Raw genomic sequence first — 12,282 nt, 5'->3', positions numbered from 1 at the left:
GGTGTATTGCCCTGGTTAGTTTGTCAAGTAATCCCACATTTACCACTGCATTTGTAGATGTCCCAGGCTTGTTCCTATGCCCTCACTTTCAAGGACACCTCATCTAATGTTCTTGATATTTATTGTGTATTCCTACTGCTGCCTGTGAGGAGCTTGGACATTTTTCCCATGACCGCGTGGGTTTCCTCTAGGTGCTCCAGTTTCCTCCCACAGTCCAAAGATGAACCAGCCGGTAGGTTAACTGGTCATTGTAAATTGTCCTGTGAATAAGCTAGGGTTTGCTGGGCAGTGTGAGTCGAAGGGCTGGAAGGGCCTTCTCTGTGATGTATCTCAGTAAAAAATAAATAAATATTAGTTTTTTTTCTTTCTTTTTGTATTTGCACAGTTTGTTTGATTTTGCAAAATGGTTGCCCTCCCTGTTGGTGTGGGCTTTCATTGATTATATTATGGTTATTTGATTATTGAGCATACCCACAAGAAGGTGAATCTCAGGGTTTTATGTGGTGACATATCTGTACTTCGATAATGAAGTTAAGTGGTGAACTTTGAACTTTGAGATGCTGCTACATGATTGGTTGATTAGATATTTGCAGTAACAAGGAGGTTGATCGCTGCACCTAATAAAGTGGCCACTGAGTGTATATTTACATATATTTGAAATTTGCTGCACCTGTTGTGTTGGCGCGTGGCCAAGTGGTTAAGGCGTTTGTCTAGTGATTTGAAGGTCGCTAGTTCGAGCCTTGGCTGAGGCAGCGTTTGTGTCCTTGAGCAAGGCACTTAACCACACATTGCTCTGTGACGACACCGGCAGCCAAGCTGTATGGGTCCTAATGTCCTTCCCTTGGACAACATCGGTGGCATGGAGAGAGGAGACTTGCAGCATGGGCAACTGCTGATCTTCCATACAACCTTGCCCAGGCCTGCACCCAGTAAACCTTCCAAGGCGCAAATCCAAAATCTCATGAGACTAACGGATGCCTATTACTATTATGTTGGCTTGACATGAAAAAAGTAACAAAAATGTTCAAAAATTATAAAGAACAATGAATTATATAAAAAAAAGGACTGTTAGATGTTAAAGTATGGATATGGAATAAAACATGCATAAATATGTAAATACTAGCATGTACTTACAACATAAACAACACTATAAAATGTGGTTTAAAGTGTTTACAGTGCAATGGAGTGATTATGATAAGACATAGAGGTGGATGGGGCTGGGTTAGCTAGTAATGGTTAATCACATTAACTACCAGAGGGAAGAAACTTTTAAGATTACATGAGGTTTTAGTTTTAATATCACTACAATGCTTTCCAGAAGGGAGGTTTTGGAAAAGGCGGTTTGCAGGCTGTTAAATGCACACTGTTTTATTCAGAGCCAACATCGGTTATTAGTAAGTTCGAAGCTTTAAAGAACTATTACCTCAGACACATTTTCACGTTAGTTAGAAAGTGCCCTTTAAAAAGTGTTGCCAACATTCTCAACAATTATTAATTTAATTAGTAGAATACAAGACTCTTCATGATTTCTTAAAATAACAAAAATGCGGAGGTTTACAAGGCATTGGTCAGACTGCACTTACAGCTGGTCAGAAGTTTACATACACCTTAGCTAAATACATTTAAACTCACTTTTTCATAATTCCTGACATTTAATCCTAGAAAACATTCCCTGTCTTAGGTCAGTTAGGATCACTATTTTAAGAATGTGAAATGTCAGTATAATAGTAGAGAGAATGATTTATTTCAGCTATTATTTCTTTCATCACTTTCCCAATGGGTCAGAAGTTTACATACACTTTGTTAGTATTTGGAAGCATTGCCTTTAGATTGTTTAACTTGGGTCAAACATTTTGGGTAGTCTTCCACAAGCTTTTCACAGTAAGTTGCTGGAATTTTGTTCCATTCCTCCAGACAGAACTGGTGTAACTGAGTCAGGTTTGTAGGCCTCTTTGCTTGCACACTCTTTTTCGGTTCTGCCCACAAATTTTCTATCGGATTGAGGTCAGGGCTTTGTGATGGCCACTCCAATACCTTGACTTTGTTGTCCTTAAGCAATTTTGCCCCAACTTTGGAAGTATGCTTGGGGTCTTTGTCCATTTGGAAGACCCATTTGCGACCGAGCTTTAACTTCCTGGCTGATGTCTTGAGATGTTGCTTCAATATATCCACATAATTTTCCTTCCTCATGATGCCATCTATTTTGTGAATTGCACCAGTCCCTCCTGCAGCAAAGCACCTCCACAACATGATGCTGCCACCCCCATGCTTCACGGTTGGGATGGTGTTCTTCAGCTTGCAAGCCTCACCCTTTTTCCTCCAAACATAATGATGGTCATTATGGCCAAACAGTTCAATTTTTGTTTCATCAGACCAGAGGACATTTCAAGATTCAAGATTCAAGATTCAAAAAACTTTATTGTCATTCTAACCATACATCAGCTCTGCAGGGCAGAATGAGATAGCGTTTCCTAGGAGCAGTGCAATCATAACATAACAAATGCAACACTAAATAATAAACATAACAATAAATAGTAAAACACAACAGCCACATGCCAGTTAAAATCAAGTTATAAGTGCCCAGTGCGAGTTAAAAGTGTCCAAAGCAGAGTCAGGTAGAGCCAAAAAGTAAGATCTTTGTCCCCATGTGCAAACTGTAGTCTGGCTTCTTTATGGCGGCTTTGGAGCAGTGGCTTCTTCCTTGCTGAGCAGCCTTTCAGGTTATGTCGATATAGGATTCGTTTTACTGTGGATATAATACTTGTCTATCTGTTTCCTCCAGCATCTTCACAAGGTCCTTTGTTGTTGTTCAGGGATTGATTTACACTTTTCGCGCTAAAGTACGTTCATCTCTAGGAGACAGAATGCGTCTCCTTCCTGAGCGGTATGACGACTGCGTGGTCCCATGGTGTATATACTTGCGTACTATTGTTTGTACAGATGAACGTGGTACCTTCAGGCATTTGGAAATTGCTCCCAAGGATGAACCAGACTTGACATCATTTTCTGACCTTAATCTGATAGAAAATTTGTGGGCAGAACGGACAAAAACATTTTACGAGCAAGGAGGCCTACAAACCTTACTCAGTTACACCAGTTCTGTCTGGAGGAATGGAACAAAATTCCAGCAACTTACTGTGAGAAGCTTGTCGAAGACTACCCAAAATGTTTGACCCAAGTTAAACAATTTAAAGGCAATGCTACCAAATACTAACAAAGTGTATGTAAACTTCTGACCCACTGGGAAAGTGATGAAAGAAATAAAAGCTGAAATAAATCATTCTCTCTACTATTATTCTGACATTTCACATTCTTAAAATAAAGTAGTGATCCCAACTGACCTAAGACAGGGAATGTTTTCCAGGATTAAATGTCAGAAATTGTGAAAAACTGAATTTAAATGTATTTAGCTAGGATGTATGTAAACTTCTGACTTCAACTGTAAGTATTGTGAGCAGCTTTGAGCCTCTTATTTATGAAACGATATGTCAGCAATAGAGAAGGTCCAAAGGTTGTTTGCAAGAATGATTCTGGGAATTAAGGGGTTAATGCATGAGAGACAATTGATGGCTCTGAACCTCTAGGTTTCAATAAGGGTTTAGAAGAATGAGGGAGTATTGAAACCTATCAAATATTGAAAGGCCTGGACAAAGAGAACGTGGAGAGGATGTTCCTATAGTGAGACAGTCTAGGACTAGAAGGCACATAATCCGAATACAAGGACATCCCTTCAGAACAGAGGTCAGGAGAAATTTCTTTAGCCAGAAGCTGGTGAATCTGTGGAATTCATTCCCACAGATGGCTGTGAAGGATAAGGCATTGGATATGGGGCAGGGGTTGATCTGTTCTTGATTAGTAAAGGCATCACAGTTACAGGGAGAAAGCAAGAGAATAGGGTTGAGATGGAATGTTGTAATGGTGATGGGCTGAATGGCATAATTCTGCTCCTATGTCTTAAGATCTTATGGTCTTATGGTCTGAAAAGCAAGGATTAATGGGAAACACAGCATTCATATTGTTGCTTTCTATCAGATACCAAAAGCAAGCACTGCTCTCAGTGTGTAGTCAGATTCAGTCAAAGCTCCACACATTGTCACAACAAAGAATCATAACCTGATTCAGAAACAGCTTTCGCTATTGCATCTGTGTGACACTTCCCAATTCCCATGTCAGCTCTCCTGATAGCGTGTATGAGTGATAAGACAATTTAGTGACAATTATTGTTGACATCTGGGCAGTTTTATGGTGTATTGATTGGAACGGCTGCCAGAACCTAATAAAGCATCTCAATCTGTAAACCAAATGAATTTACTGCAAGCACCCATTATATTCTCTGTAAATCACCAGCCAACTAATTTTCTTTCGGTCTTTGCCAAACACATAACTGTCTGTTGAAAATGAAAAGGAAATGCCACTTTGTTGATGACATAAAGATTTTTATAGTCTCTTTCGTTAGAGATGGCACGAATGATTGATGAGTTGACAGGTGTTCTATCATGGTTAGTGTCACTGGATATTCATTGCATGATTCCTTTGGGTTGGTCTTGAATTTGCATGATAGTGTAAAATGGATGATAAGACGTCAGCAGTCTGCTCTGGATATTTATATCCATTGAAGTCACTTTCCAATCAGGAAAGCTGCAAAGTGGGCTGTTAACTCAGCAGAGTCCGATTCATCCAATCACATGAAGGTTAAAAGCTGCCCATCATCCAGGCCATGCTCTCTTCTCACTGCTGCCATCAAGCAGGAGGTACAGGAGAAGTTATTACCCCTCATCCATCAGGCTCCTGAACTAGAGTGGATAACTTCACTTACCTGAAAACTGAACTAATTTCACAACCTATGGACTTACTTTCAAGGATTCTGCAATACATACAGTCGACCTTCACTAATCTGACTACCTGTAATCTGGTTCCTTCAATAATCCGGCACTGATTATGCTTAATGTGATCCTTCTGTAATTCAGCATTTTCATTAATCCGGCACTCCTCAGGTCCCAATGGTGCCGGATTAGTGAAGGTCGACTTGTATTCTCAATATTCATCACATTTTATTTATTATTATTTGGATTTTTAAAATTTTTGTTTTTGCACAATTTTTTGTCATTTGCATGTTGATTTTCTGTCCATCTTTCTTTGGGTACAATCTTTCATTGCTTCCTTTGTGTTTCTTTTTATTTATGGTGAATACCCACAAGAAAATTAATCTCAGGGTAGTGTACTGTATGTTGACATATATGTATGTACTTTGATAATAAATTTACATTCCCCATACCATTCTGTTCTCTCCTGTGTTTAAACAAAGCCCCAAAGCAAACCCTTCAAATGACGTTGAAATCTCAATAAAACTCTTCCCTTCTTTTTAACTCAAGTGCAATATCACCTCTGCTCAGCAATATGGAAAGAAATCACTTTTCCACAGCAACTTTTATTCCTGCAGGATACTGCTAAGCAGTTTACACTTAATGAATCTCTCTTGAAGCACTGTCAGAGTTGCTTTATGCGGAAGCATAGAAATCAGGTTATTCATTTTACAAGGTCACTCAGAGAGCTATGAAACAAATGGGTGAGACCAAGCTGGAACATATTGGCTGCTTCATGGTGGAGTGCTGTATTTATCCCTGAAAGTTCAAGCAAGTTTGAGATTTTGGGTGCGCATATCCAAACTCAGAAATCATGATCTGGTCTAAGAACACTGAGGCTGTCTACAAGAAGGGTCAGAGTCGTCTCTATTTCCTGAGGAGACTGAGGTCCTTTAACATCTGCCGGACGATGCTGAGGATGTTCTATGAGTCTGTGGTGGTCAGTGTGATCATGTTTGCTGTTGTGTGCTGGGGCAGCAGGCTGAGGGTAGCAGACACCAACAGAATCAACAATCTCATTCGTAAGGCCAGTGATGTTGTAGGGATGGAACCGGACTCTCACGGTGGTGTCTGAAAAGAGGATGCTGTCTAAGTTGCATGCCATCTTGGTCAATGTCTCCCATCCACTACATAATGTACTGGGTGGGCACAGGAATACATTCAGCCAGAGACTCATTCCACCGAGATGCAGCACAGAGCATCATAGGAAGTCATTCCTGCCCGTGGCCATCAAACTTTACAACTCCTCCCTTGGAGGGTCAGACACCCTGAGCTGATAGGCTGGTTCTGGACTTATTTCATAATTTACTGGCATAATTTACATATTACTATTTAACTATTTATGGTTCTATTACTATTTATTATTTATGGTGCAACTGTAACGAAAACCTATTTCCCCTGGGATCAATAAAGTATGTCTATGACTATCTTGCCGATGTTCTCCACTGTTTGGGCTCTGTGAAGAAGTTGGCTGAGATTTCCCAGCACTGGTGCAGGGGAATCTTCTTATAGATCCTGCCCCATGTTGAGGCTCTTATAAAGAAGTTATTAGCATTTCCTTTTTTTTCCTGAAACATATTAGAGGTTATTATAGCTTATCTAATTGAAAGATTGAAGGTGATTCACAGAAATGGTGGAATAGATAAACATTAGAGACTAGAGCTTGGTTCTCCTTTGACACTTTTTCCTTGGTGACACTTGGCTCTGCAATTATGTGGGAAAAATCCGCCCAAAGGTTTGAATTCCACAGCAAATGAAGCTTAGTGGCTCATAACTGAATCTAAGTCATAGGTTGCAGATCTAAAATCCTACCATCCTGTCCCAAAAAGACCTTGAAAGAGGCTTGACAGCTCATCATGGTCAAAGACAATTCAAATTTATGTTAAGTATATTATTGAGTCAAATAACCATGGAACTACAGTTCAAAGTTCAAAATAAGGTTCATCGATGAAGACCTCGACATCATTAGCACTTTTTACAAGGTCGAGTTGCTAGCTCAACGCTCAACCCAGCACGGATGGAGAGTGTGCACGGGAGCCAGCTGGATTCGAACTCAGGACCTCTCACCCCGAAGCCCAGCACTGATGCCACTACGCCACCAGGCTATGATAGTGTCAAGACTAGCGCTTGATTCGGATTTAAGTGAGGGAGAGTTGTGCAGCATCAGCCTCACTTTCTCTTCCCATTTCCCATCTGGATCCAGTGGCAAGACAAAGTCTAGACGGCTGGAGATGGGACTAGGCGCAAGGGATGACCAGGACGTCTTCTGTGTCTTGTCCTGCTCTACACGTTCCACGACGCTTGCAGAGACCACCTTCTTGACCATTGGACCTTCCATTGGACTCATCTGCTCAATCCGCTGGAGTCTGTCTTCACATGCTGGGATAGACAACTCCCTATCTCACCGAGGTTTTGAGACCCGTCGGCTACCCTCACCTGGTTTAGCTAGCTTGTCGAAGCCATTGCCTGGGGTGTATGGGGTGTCAGGGAGGGGTAGCACCTCTGGTGGGGTAACATGTCGCGTCATTTTCAAGGCAGTTAGTCCATCTTTGGTCCCCACCTGGCACTCAGCTCTCACCTGTGGCTCGTAGTAGCTGTTTGCAAGTTCAAAATAAGTTTATCAAAGTGCATACTGTATATGTTACCAAACCAAAATAATACTGGGAACATGACTTGTAAAGAGTCCTTGAAGATGAACCTGTAGATTGCAGAATCAGTTCAGAGTACTGATGAATGAAATTATTCATGTTGGCTCAGGCTTCTGGTGGTTATTATGTAATAACTGAATCAGACTCTTCAGCTAACCAAGTCTGCATTGATCACTGTCCACCTGTACTAATTCACATTTAATTTCTCCACATTCCCAGTAACATCCCCCAGATATATCTGGGCATATGACAATAAATTTGACTTTAATTTTGGACTTCTTCGTTTGGTTGAGATCACATTTTTGCCTCCCATTTATACTATACTGAATGGATTTCATTTCCCTATTTGAACAGAGACATTGTGTTAACTTTCCATCAGTCTGTTGACCACACTAGCAAATTATCCAAATATATATAAGACTCTTTGCTGTATTTTTTTCAATTCTTTTAAAATATAATATAATCTTCAGAAACAGAACTTCTCTCTGATTTGTGCTTCTTCATTTGCTGATGAAGGATCTTGGCCTGAAATGTTGACTGTTTATTTACTTCCATAGATGCTGCCTGAACTGCTGAGTTCCTCCAGAATTTTATACGTTGCTATGGGTTTCCCTCATCTGCAGAATCTCTTCAGTTCATCATTTACTGCTTCTTTATTTTGTTTAGTAGTTCAGTTTCTAATCTCACTTTCTAAAGATGACGTCTAGTCAGTCTCTCTCATACAAACCATTATTCTTGCTGATAGACTGACTGTTATATTGTCCTATTCCCTTTCAATAGATATATGAATATCAATCATAATCTATTTGAAAGATAGAATAGACTGGGTGAATACTCCTATGGTCCAGTGCTCCACTATTCAATGGAGTACAAGAAAATGCTGACAGTCCAGGAAATATCCTGATGAAGTGTCTCACACTGAAATGTTTATCATTTATTCCCCCCCCCCCCCCCAGATGTGCCTGACTTGCTGAGTTCCTCCAGAATTTTGTGTGTGTCCAAACCAGATAACTTCATAGCAAATATTTGGGGAATAGGCAGAGTTCAAAAATAATCATGGATGGCAGATTCTGAACCTAAATTCATAGAGTACTACAGCATGGAAACAGACCCCTTAGCCCATCTCCTTAATGTTAACCCAGATGCCTAACTATGCTCATCACATTTGCTCAAATTTCGTCCCTACCCCTCTAAACTCTTCCTCCATTTACCTACTTCTGTAAACACTGTATTTATGGGATAAATGGGTTAACGAGAGGGGTCAAGTTCAAGTTTAATAGTCATTCAACCATACATAAACATCCATGAATACTTCTAAATGAAACAGCGTTATAGAGTGAGGTTAATCCTTTTTATAATCCAGAATAATTTATGGCAACAAGAAATAATGAATGTGGCACCAACCTGCTGGCAATTGCAACGACTCACCATGTCTCCAGCTTTATAAGACCTCAATAATCACAAACCAGTCACTTCCAGCTGGTAGGTTATTAAATACTCTTCCAGTACGCAATGCTCTCAACTCACATGTGTATGCAAACGAGAATTTATTAGGAGACAGTTGCACTAAATAGAAAGTGTACCAGGCTTGTAACAGAAGTCAGCGCCACCTTCCATGAAGAAATATACATCAGTCCTGCTAACTATGCTGTCATTACAGTTAACTAACAGCTGCTATGGCATGCTAATACACAAAGGGTCCAAAACAAAGGCATCATTAATGCATTGATTTTCATGATTTCCATGATTTCTAGTGGGCCAAGGGTTTATCATTTTACCACCCACTGGATTACTTGGTCCAAGCCGGGTTCAGACCAGGCCGTTCTTGTTGCGATCAAGTCCTGAACTTAACCCAGTATAATGAGAATGGCTTTGAAATGTGACAAATTACAGGGGCAGTATTCATTGACTTAACAGCAGCATACGACTCTGTGAATCACAGAGGCTTTCTACTGAAATTACCTCGATGTTAAAGAACGAAACCACAGTCAAAGTTATAAGAAGCCTCCTAGAAAATCGTAGATTTTATGTAGAAATGAATGGAATTAAAAGTAGGTGGTGTCCACAAAAGAACGGACTACCACAGGAATTAGTCCTGGCACCTCTATTATTTAATGTCTACACAAACGACCAACCAACCTTTCCTAACACACGCAGGTTTATCTATGCAGACGACCTATGCACAGCAACACAAGCTAACTCCTTCCAAGAAGTTGAAGTACAACTTACAGCAGTCCTCGAAGCAATGAAGCAGTATTATGAAAAATGGTCTCTGAACCCAAATCCATCAAAAATTCAAGTGTGTGCATTGCACCTGAGGAATCGAGAAGCAGCTCGGAAACTCAAGATCTTCTGGTGTGGGAAGGAGCTCGAACACGATCCGACTCCAATTTACCTGGGTGTGACACTGGATAGGACGCTGTCATTTGCCACTCACATCCAAAAACTCCAAGGGAAAGTTGGTTCTCGCAATTCTCTCTTGAAAAAATTAGCAGGCACGAAATGGGGAGCTAATGCTCACACACTTAGATCAACTGCCCTCGCACTCTGCTAGGCACCTGCAGAATACTCTGTGGGGCAGATCAGCCCATGCGAAGAAAATAGACCCATTGCTTAACGAAGCCTGCCGAATAATCACAGGCACACTGCACCCACACCCACTAACATCACTTACAGACTTGCAGGCATTGCTACCCCAGAGATCCGAAGAAACACTATAACAAAAATTGAAAAAGGTAAACAGAACTCGGATCCACGGCCCCCACTACATCACCATGTGCCAGTTTCCAACCGCCTAAAATCGAGGAAAAGCTTTGCTACAGTGGAGGAACTACCGCATGGAACATCCCCCCAAACATACAGGATTGACCTCTGGCAACAAACAGAAGCCAGAACCCCATCAAACATTACAGTGCAAGACCCCACAGAAATGTTACCAGACAGGGCACTGCTTGACAGACGGAAGTGGTGCACTCTCAACAGAGCGAGAGCGGGAGTTTGTAGGACGGGAGACAGTATGGTGAAGTGGGGTTTAAAGACCAGCGAATCCTGTGAGTGTGGTGAAAGGATGCAGAACATTGAACACGTTCTGTGCAACTGCCCACTTTCACCTGATTTAGCTGCTACTGACCTGCTCAACGTCAACCAAGCAACACTAGAGTGGCTGGCTGTCTGGTGTGACAAGCTATGATGATGTATGCATTGATGTCCTTGCTTCACCAACCAAGTTCAAGGGCACATAATTTTTGAATTTTTATTAGTTTAGAAGTGTAAACTTAAATATTAAGATGATATCTTGGGGATCTCACTGGTGCCACAGATACAGTACTTATTGCCGAACAAACCTGTCTGATTGTTAACCTTGCTGTGAATTGACCATCCACCGAATTGGTACCTGTAGCAACAACAAAATAGAGAATCATGGCACTTCGGCTTAAAACTTCATGTCGGAAAAGAAATGCATCTGATTGGCCATTCAAGCAGATTAAGCATACCTGTTTCTATTTTTCTTCATTTGCAGTATGTGACCGTCACATACAGTGTTACACTGTTCAGCTCTAATTCCCTTGTACTGAGTAGCTTGTTGAGCCATTGTAGAAAGTAGTTAAGAAATAACTAGACTGACGGGTGCAGTCAGTCACAGGTAAAGATAGAAGATTTTCTCTCCTTTCTCCATCTACCTGCCACACCAAATTGAGTTTATTGTCATGTGCACAAACATGGTGAGTATAGGTATGACACTGACCCTCAGTCTGTTTTGCCATTCAATTAGATTAAGTGTTACCTATTTCTCTTTCTGTCCTTCACAGGATGTGACCATCATTAAATAGGACAATATTTAGTGTTCATCTCTAATTCCCTTGTACTGAATAGGAGAGTAGAGTAGACTATGGAATAATGCATGGGCTTCCAACCTGGGGCACACGGGTCCTTTGCTTAATGGTATTGGTCCATGGCATAAAAAAGGTCACAAACCATTAGAATAAAGGGATGGCGATAGGGAACCAGAGAAAGCTGAAGGTGATGGGTCAGATTGGAGAAGGTGGAGGAGGGGGTGGGTGGAAGGGAAGGGGTAAAAAAAAAATGTGCAGGTGGAGTGAATTGGATTTATTTAAATTGAATTGAATTGAATTTATTTAAATCTTATGTCTATCCCACAAACTCAGGGAGTAAAAAATCTTTGTATTATAACTCCATCTCAATGTACAGACATGTGAATTTATAAGTCTAATGGCTTGTAGAAAGAAGCTGTCCTGTAGCCTGTTGGTCCTGGTTGTAATGCTGCAGTGCCATTTGCCAGACAGAAGCAGCTGAAACAGTTTATAGTTGGGGTGACTGGTGTCCCTGATGGTCTTCCAGCCTTTCTTTACGCACCTGCTGCTGTAAATATTCTCAATAGAGGAAAGTTCATATCCACAGATGCGCTGGGCTGTCCGAACCACTCTCTGCAGTGTCCAGCAATCAACGTTTGTCCAGTTCCTGTACCAGGTGATGAGAAAGCCAGTCAGGATGCTCTCCAGGGTGCCCCCTGTGCAAGGTCTTGAGGACTTGGGGGTTGATACTGAACTTCTTCAGTCGCCTGAGGTGGAAAAGACACTGGTGTGCTTTCTTTGCTATTCAGCCGGTGTGTATTGCCCAGGTGAGATCTGCAGTGATGTGTGCCCCGAGGAACTTGAAACCACTCACCCTGTCAACTGCAGTCCCGGTGATGTTGATTGGGGTGAGCATGACTCCATTCCTCCAGTAATCCATGATCAGCTCTTTTGTTTCTT

This window comes from Mobula birostris, chromosome 7 (assembly GCF_030028105.1).
Source record: "Mobula birostris isolate sMobBir1 chromosome 7, sMobBir1.hap1, whole genome shotgun sequence".
Taxonomy (NCBI): Eukaryota; Metazoa; Chordata; class Chondrichthyes; order Myliobatiformes; family Myliobatidae; genus Mobula; species Mobula birostris.
The sequence above is the reverse complement of the archived record's forward strand: the minus strand, read 5'-3'. Positions refer to the sequence as shown.